Below are 13,185 nucleotides of genomic sequence, written 5' to 3'. Positions count from 1 at the left end.
CAGGTGAAGTCCTCCCAGAGGAGAAAGCATCTCAGCCACGGCATAAAAAAATGGTCAAATTATTTCCAGGACCCAATCCATGTGTGTTCTGAAAGGATGAGGAGGGGATGACACCATGCAGAATGTTAGTGCTGAAAGCATCTTGGAGGTCATGGATGTTCAGTGCACTCACTTGCATCCACAGTGGCTGAGTGATGTCTGCCAGGTAGCAGAGTTATCTAGTGGCAGCAGCGAAGCCTTGGTGCAGAAGACTGTGAGATAGACTCAGGCAATGCTAAATCATCCTCTCAAGTACATGATAAGGTATGTGTAGAGAGGCATAGAGGAAGATCAGGTGGAGCATAGAGCTTGCAGCCAGGTCACATTGTGCCTGAAGCCTGCAAGAGTGAGATCGGACCCCATGTGGTGGTCAATGGGACCCCACATATTTTGCAGGCAGCTGAATGACATCTATTTTAAGAAGCCTGATCTCAAGGGTGAGAGCCTTCCTTATCCTGGAGCTGAAGATCTCCATTGTGCTCGACCCACATGATGACATGAAATTGAGGGTGTGTCTTTAAATGCAGCCCATTTTTGTTGAATATTATGTATGTTAAGCCTGAAACCTTTAAAAAGTTAGGTTTTTGTATTCCTGTGGATCTAGCCTATGCATTTAGCAAATATATTGCCATAATCTCCATTATCAGCTACATTATTGCATTAAGTTTTATGTGAAGGGTCATCGTATAGTACAGAGATATTACAGATATATTTCATTCATTAATTATTCATTCATTCAACATTTTATGAGTTCTGTCTTCGCTCAACACTGGATTGGTGTTTCTTGGAAATTTGGTAAAATGGTGAGCTAATTAGAGGTAGACATAGAAATTCTATGGTGCTCATAATATGGGTTCTTTAAAAAACAAACATTATTAAATGTTCTTTTTCTTTATTAAAGAGATCATGCAGTAGTTGGAGTTCCTGTAAAACACAGAAAAGCAATTAGAAAATTATAAGAGTTTCCTTTAATTTTCACCCTTACCTCTTAGAATTATACCGATTCAGTTTTTACTATATGCATAAGGTTTTTATTACTGTTGTTGGTGGGGGATTTTTTTTGTTTCAGTATATATTTTATTTTTTATACTTAAAAAATTGTAAATACCTTTCCGTGTCAATAATTATTCTCCTATGTAACTACTTTATAGTCTTCAAACTTTTATTTTTAAGTAGCAGGATTCTGATTTCAAACAAGATTATATATAAAATTCCACAAATAAAACAGAGAAAAATGTTATCTACCCGCTTATAAGTAGATTTAATCACTATAATCTATATTTACTTATTGTAACATTAAAAATAGCACAAGACTGTTTTGACAAGCCCCATGTTTTTAAATAGGAGGAGTTGTTGATAACAATTGCCAATTAGCCACAGCATCCAGTTTCTGTCTGCGTTTGGTATAAGCACAGCACAAGGGTGTCATGAGGAGCGCAAGCCGTGTGGAGAACCTGGACTCAGCACTCCTTAGCTATGGGACGGACCATGGTCAAACTATTGAGTGAAATGCCACTTTCTGTTTTGTAAATTGTGGGTTCTTAGTGGACCAGCCTCATAGGATTATGGTGAATATTAGGTGAGATGCACTTTGAAGTCACTTAGACAGAGTCGGCCACGTCAGTCGCTCGGTGAGCGTCCGCCCGTGTTTTCACTGTCATCTCAGGTGAATGTTTCATCAGGGTTTCAGGTTTCCCCTCAACTTTCCATCTCAGGACACTGCTCAACAAGTTAATGCAGGAGTGTCCATGTCCTGAAGGGCTTCAGTGTGTTAAAATGTTGTTTAGAATACATGCCAATATGCTTTTCTTAAAAAACAGTTTTTGAAGTAGTTAAAAATTTATTAAATCCAAAATCAATTGTTGGATAATTGCTGAGAATACTTTACAGTTTCAAAATGCCTAGTTTTTAAACTACTGTTTTAAAATGTAATTTTAGTCTGTGCATGGCCCCAAATTACATTGATGCACAATAATGAATTTATTAAGGCTTTAGACACATAGGCCATTTTCAGGCTTTTACCCTGAAAATGCTTATGCCTAAGTCTTTGTGCATGTTCCAGATTTTTTTAAATGCATTTCTAGAAGCACGATTTAAGGCTTTTGATAGTATGACTGGAAAGGTTGTGGTTTTTTCCCTCTGATCAGTACTGTGCTTCGGTAGACTCATTTATGCGTACAAGTATTTCACAGTATTTCAGGTTTTCTTGGTTTGAAAATGTATTATACTTTTTACTAAGGTTGAGATCATACTACTCGTCCCTTATTCAAGTTATCTCCCTGAAATAGCCTCACTTCTGTTCAGGACCGCATTTGAGCCAGCTGGATCCCACCCATGTTATACCTCTGTCAGGTACTACATGTAAGAGGATGGTGTTTTCTAACTGTATTGTTACTGTTCTACAAATAAAAGACTTACGACATTGAAAGCCAGTGATAGCTACCAAATTTCCCTTTGAAATGCTTAATGTGCATTATAACAGAGTAATTTTTAATCTTTATTTAAAACTTTTGAATAATTTGATTATTAATGAAAGTAAATGGTTTGAACACTTTCTGTTCCTGGGACAGCTTCACCATTCTGTGTACCTATGAATAGGCTTTCTTTTACTAGTGAACAAAAGGCAAGTTCACCTTGACCAAGAGTATAAAAAATTTGCAAAAGTTTGAATACTTCTGAAGTGAGAGACTATGAATGAAATATGGTTAGAACAGATATCTTTACTTTCTTGTTGATGAAAAAAAGATTTAAAAATGAACAGATAGTTAAGTTTCTAAAGATTGTTTTTGTTGCATACGATAGTAGGAACAGGATCCCTTATCTACCTCACATAAATATGTTCTTTCACAGCATAAATAAATTTGAATATATATTATTTTCATAGATTTAATACGTCTTTAAGATGATCACATATGTCCTAAGAAGAAAATTGTTTAATTTATTTTCATATTTATCTCACTGGTTTATTTTCATAATATTTTACTGTTCAAAATATTTAACTTCTAGTTTTATGTTTTTCTTTGTATAATATCAATAGATAAAAATTATTCCTGTGGAGTATTCCTATGTTTGCCATTATTAACACTTAATTTGCAGGCAGCTTACCATCATTAGAACCTGAAATATTATTTAAATTTCATTTGAAAATGTATTTCTCATTTTATATATTGAATATTAGTGGAGAAATGCTAGTAGTTATAATTATTCATGAAAAATACAAATATAGATTTGTTTACAAAAGAACTTTATAATTGGTCTTTTGAACCTGAGGCTATTTTTCAAGTTTGCATTATTAATTTAGGCAATGACATCTCATTCTATTTAAATGTAAACATGTACCCCCTTCATTAGCTTTTACTGTCTAAAATATCCAAAAGTCTAATCCATTACAAATCAGTATATTCAATAATTACTCCAAAACTTTTTTGCCATTAATTACTATTCATTATAATTTCAAAGCACAAATTAGATTCATTGCACACTGGCCTAGAACATTATTTCTGTAGCAAATTCTTTAGATTTGTTTCTGCATTAAAATGAAAAAATAACATTTTTCTATGTTTTTATTTTTCTTTGTTACATGTCACCTCTGTATTAATGAGAATGAAATAGAAAAAAAATTAGTGTGTTATAGTAAGTAAATGTTGGAATAGCATAAAATTCCTACTTTCCAAAACATAGAGTTTTTTAATATTGAACTACATTCTGTTTCACTCATCACATTGGCTTCCACATCAGAGTGGATGTGTTTCACTTCAGTGGCCTCAATTGGGCTTTTGTTTATGTGAAACTTATTTCTTCCATTTCTTCTCTATGATTTATAGGGGATATATAATAAATGCATATTAAGCACTAAAGCACTGATAAGTCATGAAAAGTAACACAGAAATACTACCTGTATAATAAAAATATTAAGGATAACCCTACATTGCACTTTAAATGGTAATTTAGTAAATTGCAGAAAACTGAAATGTCAAGCCAGACTCTGACAGTTTTATCATCTGCATATTGTGTCTCTATTATTGAAATTGGGATAGCATCAGTGTTCCTTCAGACTAGTTTTGGCCAGAGTTTTCCTTAACTGTGTCACTTCCTTAGTACTTCTAACCTTACATACCCTTTTTGATTTTTTTTTAACTTTCCACATTTTTCTCTATTTTTCTTTTTTATTCGTTACTTGACATCATAACCCTGAGTAGAAAGTCTGTATCTCGTGGAGCAGAAGAATAGAATCTGCAGTCCCTGCCTCATATTGAAGGTTTACCTCGTCGTTTTGCTAAATTTGTTGGAAATACACTTTGGGTATTTTTTCCCCCTACTTATGGCCGATATAGCTCTTAACCAGTGTTAATGACTTCTACAAAGTAGTTTTTGATCTCAAGAGGATTTTTTTTTTCTTTTCTGGGTGAGGTGAAGTCAAAAGATATTTGAAGTAACATTGTAACTCAGATAGTGATGCTGAACTAGAAAGGTGCTTACATTTTGTAATAGTCTCCAGTATCTCTTTGATTTCACATCTAAACATTTTGTTGAGTATTTCATTTCTCAAGTTCTTACACGTGTGACTGACACAGGGCAAAATTGCTGTTCTTTACCATCATTTGATATATGTATCGACATCCTTGAAAATTTTTGCCAAACATACTTTTAATTTAATAGAATTTTGTCTGAACTTTGCATATTGCTGGAAGCATTTTTAAGGAAGTTTTAAGATGCAATGATAAAAAAATTGTATTTATAATTTTCATTTCTCCTGAAAGTTGAGTTTAATTTTTTAAACATATATTTATCTAAAATATCTCAGTTATAAAACATGTTTTTCAGGTCACAGATAATAGTATACATTTCTATACAATTTTCTTGTATAAACACTATGTTGATAATGCATAGCTAAGTAATAAGGCAAGCCTTCCTAGATACTGCGGCATTAAGAATTCAGTATACAATGGGATTCATTGTTCTGTTCTGCCACTTGTTCAGCAGCCTCCTGAGTTAGGGCGACTCACTCCACAGGGAATAATTTTCTTCTTTTGGATAATCTCTTCAGAGACTTTCAGTTTTCTTTTTGCTTCCTGTGTAGGCTCATAGGCTGTACCAGAAGAAACAGTGGATGGAACAAATGTGGTTTTGCCCCTGAATACAGACAATGAGAAAAAATAGATCTTTATCTCTGTAGCAGTATCTTTGCTGAGAGAAGTGAAATTATATATATGAAAATGAACAGTACACAATCTTCCAAAGAATCAGAGGTTACATTTATGTCTTTTGGGTGATTTTGAAGTTCTTAAAGAATAAAGGGATCCCATAAAAATAATCAAAATGAAAATGTCTAGAATTAATATTAGATATAATTGAGATTTGAAGCAGTTTGATCAATGCCACAAACCTGGTTTGATCAGAACAGACCTTAAATCAAAACTATTTTTGTCATTTAAAGTATCAGTCAACACGTTTTCATTATGTCATTTATCTCAAGTCTGTATGTCTTTATATTTTACTCTATTGTAACTGCCAATCTAGTCGATGGAATAAAAATACAAATGTCCCAGGCTGAAAGATTACTTTGAAAGCCTAAAATTCCAGTTACTTTCCAAACTTTTCTTAGGCTAATAATGATTCCAAGGCCTTCTTCAAATTGCGATGAATTTCTGGAAGACAAATGTGTCCACTGAACTGTCTGTGCAGTGCTTGCTCCTGGTCGGATCGCCCCTTCCTGCTTGTCACCTGCACACAGTTCAGCCAGCCACAGGTAGATGTCAGTGTGGTGGCTGGTTTGCAAAACTGTTTTGTCCTGGCAAGCATAAAGATTGCTTTGAAAAGTTCTCCTAGCTTGTGTCATGATGACACTTTATGCCGGTGTACTACCTTTCACATGGAGTAGAAGTTCCTGGCAAGTTTAGGTGTGATTTTTTTGAGGGGTTCCCTAACAAAATAAAACGAATGTCCTCTTAATTGTATCATCTGTTCAGGCGTTCTATAATGAAGTGTGAATGTTGTACTATGTGTTAATCTATTCTTCCTTTTTTTCTGACAGTTCTTTGCAGCAGAACTTGAGTTCTTCCTGAATGAAATATTTCCTATTTTTCTCTGCCCGTTTCATTAGTGAATTTTATCTCATCAGTTCTAATTTTTTATTTGGTTTTGTATTTTCTATAATTTTTTTATCTAGTGTTACTTTCATATTCAGCTTGCTTTATTCATAATTTTCTTTCTTGCCCTCTAACACACAAGTACATAGGCTTTTTAAAATTTTTGTTTCAGCCTAAGAGGCTCTGTGCTGATACAGCACAAGCATTTACACTAGGTCTTTAATATTGTTAAATTTTAATCTTAAAAAAAAAAAACCTTGTTTAAGTAAAAGATCTTACAAACTTTGTTTAAGTAAAAGATCTTACAGACTTGAAAATAGATTCCACAGCATTAAAAATTATAAATTGGATCACATGTCTTTAAAAGAAAAAGAATCAGAGATCCTACTTTTTGTTGATCAGTTACAAATAAGTTGCTTTGTTTGTTGATGTAGCTTAAATAGGCATTGAGATCACAGATTAATTAGAAGAGTCATTTTGAACACAAAGTGACCATGCATTCCCTCTGCTATCTCTTTAAGTAGAATCCAGATAAACATGTTTATTAAACCTGCTGTTGTTGAATCCCAAATCCAGTCATTATAAAAGGACCAAAGCTATCTTTGGGGATGGTCTTTCTACAAGGAATTACTATGGACAGTCCCTTGGGTAGTAGTTAGATATATCTGTATATATTATGGAAGAAAGAAAGGCCTTAGAGATGAAAAAAATAGAAAAATTTTTTTTTGGGCAATAGTCTCTTGCATAATAAGTTATTCCTTAGACACTAGAGCTATTATCACACAACAAAACACTTTACTATATAACTATCTATATCTTCCAGCAATAGAAGCTCATACAGTGTAGCTTGTTAGGAAAACTCCCTAATCTCCAGGAGGAGCTGACAGAAGTCACCTATGCATCCCTACAGTGTGGGGTTGGATGTAGCCTTGGCTGTGCTTCTGAGAGAAAATAACACAGTTTTTGCAAGTACTATTGGTGGAAAATAACAACCACAGAATAACTTTGATGTACATAAAAGTTTGTACTTTATGTACAAGTCAGTTTTCACTAATTCGGTCAGAATGCTAAGATACTACTTATTTCATTTTATTTTCAGCTTCTTTGTTTCCACATATTCTGAAATATTGCCTGTCTGGAGCCTGTAGAAAAAATGTGAAGGACAGAAAGACAAACTTTGAACATTTGGAAAGTGGTGATGCCATCGTTTTATGAAGCAGAGGAAGTCAGAGCAGCTTATGTATCAGCATATCTGACTCATTCCGCTCCCTTTAGGCATAAGATGCTGCCTTCTGTGTGGTAGCATTTATTGTGTATATTTTGGCTTGTCCTTAAGAATTTCTTTAAGACAATATTATATCTTTTATAAATTTTCAATCTTTATCTTCTTAACTAGGAAATGTAGCACACATTTTTTGTTGGATTTTTTTTTTCCTATTCATATTTTTTTTTACTTAACTATATTTCTTAGAAGTTCTAGAAAAAGAACTACTTCTGAGGTTTTGTTTTGTTTTGTTTTGTTTTGGTAAAATGATGTGCGTTGCTAACTGCAGAACTGCAAGTGAGCAATAATTCAAATAAACTAGAATTCCTTATTTAATAACATAATGCGTAACCTGATACTTCTCTCTGTGGAGAATTCTAGCCTAATATTAATCTTTCCTCTTACTCTTTAAACTTTAATCTCTTATTTTTAATTATTTTGGCCTGAATCTTTCTAAACAACCTAGTCCGCATTTTGTATCTTTAATATTAACTAGGGCACCATTTGGAGATCTCTGTGTGGGTCTTGAGTATATGTTAATTAACTTGACATGGTATTTTCTTTCAGTACATTTTGTTTCTTCATCTTAAATTACAACTTTTAACACATACATGAAATGTCATAAAACAAGATTTTTTTCCATTGAGAGAAAACATAAATTTAAAATTTTGCGCTTAAATATGGAAATTAATATTTTGAATTGAATTGTCTGGGGGAAAAGTGGTTGACATTTGAATTTCATAAATTTGTTCCAATCTAAAAACCTCAGATATCTTTGAGTTAAAAGTAAGACTCTGTTCCACTCTGCACTCCCAAATTATACTTTTCCTTTGATTTCAAGTTCTCTTTTTCACTTGTACAAGCCTGGATTGTAGGTCACATGAGATTCTGTGGTAAAAGATGGTGGGAAGTCTGTGTGGGTTTCTCTCCATTGTCCATGCTGGATGGTCTGTTTTCCTCCAAAAGCAGTAGGGAGCCAGTGGAGGATGTTGAGCAGGAACATGACACAGTCACACTTAACTTTGCAAAATCACTGGTGCAGTACAAATAATGAGTCAGAGAGGGGTCTGACAGGAGACAGGAGACCATTTAAAAGACAATTGCAAAAGTACAGGCAGAAAATCACCTTAAACTAATGCTGTGATGGAAGGGCAAAGAGTGGCAGGTGATGGGAGGGAGAACGAATGGATCTCTAGGCCCAGTGAATGGACTGAGGGGAGGGTGACAGAGAGCTGCACGCCATCCTTCAGGTGTGCTGGCCAGGGCTGCTGGGTGAGTGACCGTGCCGGTCAGGGAGGTCCTGTCTCCTGGAGGAGGATGTCCTTTAGGAAAAGGATGGTCTGGGATGAGCTGCCTGTGAGATGCCCATGTGATGTCCAAATGAAACCAGGTCAATAGGTGTATAGTTCCATACTAATCTATGTGGAACTTGATGTGATTGATGTGTTCCTTGGAAAATGTGAAAAAATGAAACAAGAGAGGAACATAGCCTGTATGAGAGACAGAGAAGCAGGCTCACAGACAGGGGAGGGAGCTCCAGGAAAGAGAGGTGTCAAGCACCAAGCAAAGAGTGGGCAGCGTGCCAGGTGTTGGGTGAAATAGGGGAGTGCAGCCTGCCCGCCACAGCCACTAAGTCTCAGATTCTCTTGGGAAGACCAGTTTTAGTAAAGTAGTGAGAACAGAAAACAGGTAAGTGGACAGAAGTGCAGAAATGATAAGCTTGCCTGTTGCCTGGTGTTCACAGAAACTTTGCCTTGAGGCAGCTCTGTGAAAACACTGGGCCAGAGGGAAAGACAGAGGGTGGCAGCTGAAGGCAGGTAGACGGATGCACACTATCTTTGTGTTGGCATTCATTTGTTTGCTTAAAATCACTTTCTGAAATTTACTTAAATGTTTATGTGCCACATGTTTATATGTCCATTGAAACAGTGAAGCTGAAAACTGCATCATTTGTGATGGCTACTACAGCGTATACGTGATTAGGGTTGGTGAAGCAGGGGCACTGCTCATAGTTAGACCCTCTGAGGACTTCTCAGAACACTCCCGAGTTGAGCCAGTGCCTCACTGTTGTTCTGTGGGTCCTCTCTCTGCACATGGAGAACTGTGGCTCAGGCCTTCCCTGTCATTTCATGTGGCTGCGATAACAACTTTCCCACCTTTTGGGGGTACTACATGGCACCACATTTTATCTTCATTGTGATCGGAGTTTTGAGTCAAGAAAACAAACAATGTAATGGTATATTCTGTCTCCTCCCTACCTATACACCCCAAAAGTTGGGATTTTATTTGCCCCATATGGAGAATTCTTACAGAAGCCTATATTGCTTCAGCTATGTTTCATTAATTTAACAAGTTGCCTGCTGCTAGCTAACAATTTAGTGTAATCATGTAACAAATACTCACTTTACATATAGTCTTTTAAACTGTGACATCTTTTCTGTGACTTATTTTTAACAATTTTTGCTAATGTCTCAGGTTTTTCTAAGTTCAGTAAGTCTAACAGGACACTCTAATGACATCATAAGCCAGTTGAAGAGCACCCAGTCATTTCTCTTGATGACACCTGACTCCTGCATGTATTTACAGCTGTTCAATTTGTTTTCACCTGTCTTTTGTCCAGCTTATTCCAAGTAGTTATGAACATCATGTTGCATTTTACCAAACATGAACTTAATTCTATATTTTCTATATTCTTATGTGCTAAAATTTCTATCGAAGACTTTTAAATTGTTCCCTACCTTCTTCAAATTGCCGTTTTTTTTCTAGAAATATGTAATTCTCTTGGAGTGTGTCCTACAAGAGGAATGTGATAATAAGGATCCTGGTGGTGAAGTTAGTGTGTGTATAATGTGAAGAGGGAAGGCAAACATATCACCCTGTAGGCTGAGATGGGGAACGTGATTTGTTTCCATGACTTAGGGTGCATTATAACTGCTGAGTGTTGGTGTCAGTTGTATTAAACCACTAAAAAGTGGAAATAAGTCATATATATGGCCCCACCAGTTGACGGATGCTATTTTTTGCATTCGCTAGCATTTTGTATGGGTTTCCTTTGATTCTATTGGAATTTTTGCTGCTTCGTTTCATTGTGAATTATGATTACCACAAGATTGTTATGGCTGCATCTCCATTTTAGGTTTTAGCTTGTTTTTCAACCTTAAAAATAATGATGTATTTCCCTTTGCAAATTGAGATAGTTCTGTTTTGTACATATTCTCTCAAACTTTTGGCACCATTTTTGCAAGTACAAATAAAGATGGTAGAAATAATCACCACAATGCTCCTAAAGTAGGTTACTTTTAGCATCGGTGACAATGTTTTGTTACATTGTGAGGAAGCTTCCCTGTACTAGGCTAGCATAGCATTTCTAAGAAAAAGAGAACCAGAAGACTCAGAGTGGGAGTGGCTGTGATGAGCAAGTGTGTCATAACCATCCTCCCAGGCCCAAGGGCCCATGTGCCCATGCCTAAGAAATATATGGACAATATCAGCATATATATATTTTTAATTACATGTTCCTTCCAATTAATGATTTCTGTGTGGCCTTTGAAAAATGATGTTATTAATGTAATGATTATACAATCCAGCTCTTCTTGAGTTATGTGTATGGACTTGTTTTTAACTACACATGCACACATATATTATTACCTTCCTTGCATCTCTTTTTAACAAAACAATCTTTTAAAACACTGTATGTCTTAAGTAAAAAAGAGTCAACACAAGGTTTCAGTTTTATTTTTAAGGCCTTTTTTTTTTTTTTAGTTTAAAAGTGGAATATATGTTTTCCTTAGCTGTAAAAGCACAATCAAGGCAACATGATAAGTGAGTCAGTGTTGTAAAAGTAAAACTAATTTTGCCTTCACTCACATGAGCTATAGAAGGAGGAAGCTTTATTGTCCCTGGGAAGGTGATAAGGCAGAGTAATTGTATATTATACTGTCCTGGAACATCTGCCTGAAGACTGTTGGAGCAATTCATCTATCATGGACGATACAGCATGTTTTGTCTTTTTGCTTTAACCCGTCCCCACTGCTGGCCTGCGCGGAGGTTTTGATAGGGACTGCGCCTGGGCCGGGGCTCACATTAATCAGTCCCCTTGTTCAACACTCCAGCTGACATAATTACAACCTGCGCACAGCAGTTATTCAAGTCGAGTCCTTGTCACTCGTGGTGCGAAACTACACAGCTCAGATCCCGGAGGAGATTGCCTTATCACACAGAACAAGGGCTCGCAGGAGTCGAAGAGAATAGAAATGGGAAAATGTCTTCCGGGAGTACTATATATTCCTTTAAAATAAGACGTTTGAGAGACTTACAAGGGACAAAGAGAGGCACTGTGTGCAGGGACTGAAATGAACCAGTTATTATTTTTAAATGGTTACATGGAGCATTTTTGTAAAAATGGACATAGATTATTAAATAAATTCAGTGGTCCCTCATTGTCAGTGTCTCTTCTCTATTACTTTTTCTTCAAAGGTGATCACAGAACTTTCGAATTATAAAAGGTTTACATTCTCTTTGTACGACTTAATAAAATTAATGAAGTATGCATTTTTCAATTAATACTCAGCAACTGTAGACTTAGGGAGCTCTGTACAGCATAGAGTTAAAGCTAGGAAACGTTTTTTCAAAAGACTTTTCAAAGATAAGTAAGTTCACTCTTGCCTATGGCAACGTAGTATAAATATTGGACTGACAGAGGCCCCAGAAAATGAACTCTCTTATCATATGTTGCACCTTCCCCCTCTACCTCTCCATGGGATGGATCACCCACCAGTGCCTGCAGTATGCCAGGTGTGGAGGATGGAATCTCTCAGACACTTACATAGTATTTAAATTTTATGGCTGCCCTTGCCCCACCTCTAATAGCCTAGGTGAGTCTAAGAGCTTGTGGTGACTTATGTGACCAGGCCTGCCAGACTGCCCACTAAACTGTGCTCCTTTACATGAATGCCAAAAGTTGTTGTTTTAAATCTAGTCTTTTTCCCTTAGACATTATTAGATTGTCCCAAGTAAAGCCAGATTCTGGCTTGAACTCTCAGAAATACTGTGAAACATAATGCTGCTTCAGTAAAAATTTTACGTACATCACCTTAAATTTGAAAAGCTTTCAACTAGAAAAATACAGTAAATTATTCATATATGCACACATATATATGTAAATACTTAAATTGCTTGATTTGTAAAGTAATATTTTTCTCAGGACAATTTATTTCAAGCCAAAGTTGTATGTGTTATTTTATAGAGTTCATGTCCTTTTTGGGAATATATTTCTGTCTACCATTTTTACTGTACCTAACCACTCTAAAAAAATGATGGCTTGGATTTTTGGAGGTTGGTTAGGCTCCATTTTTCTGTTGTATTTCCTTAAAGATAGATCATTTTCCTGAGAAGTTTTTCATCCATCTGCCTTTTCTGGTTTTGCAGCATCTCACTTTGCTACACCTAGCGAGTTAACAGAAGTGGAAAGAATAAAACTTTTCCTATGAGGGAATAAATATGTAGTGATGAAGAGTTTGGAGGTCTATATTTATTTCAGAGTGGCAAGATAAAAATGAGAAGAATTTCTACTCTGCCATCCAGGCAGGAGATTAGTGAAAGGAAGTGATTCAATATGTAAGGCTAATTCTGCATTTTTATTTTCAGATTCTGAGCATCAAGTAATATTGAATAGATTGAAAATATTGCTTGATGCTCAGAATATCAACTTCGAAAAAATGTTTTTGGTAGTCACATATGTTTGGGAGATACTCTCCATATTGTATCCCCTATTCACTCCCTTCACACTCACAG

At 35.7% G+C, this 13,185-nt stretch overlaps 1 protein-coding gene across 1 annotated transcript in view; it reads left to right on the top strand.

Moving 5' to 3' along the window:
* The window catches only part of ZNF407 (zinc finger protein 407), a 473,707-nt gene that overhangs the window by 292,312 nt on the left and 168,210 nt on the right, over positions 1-13,185 (top strand). The window lies entirely within an intron of this gene.

This window comes from Nomascus leucogenys, chromosome 4, assembly GCF_006542625.1.
Source record: "Nomascus leucogenys isolate Asia chromosome 4, Asia_NLE_v1, whole genome shotgun sequence".
NCBI lineage: Eukaryota > Metazoa > Chordata > Mammalia > Primates > Hylobatidae > Nomascus > Nomascus leucogenys.
The sequence above is the reverse complement of the archived record's forward strand: the minus strand, read 5'-3'. Positions and strand labels throughout refer to the sequence as shown.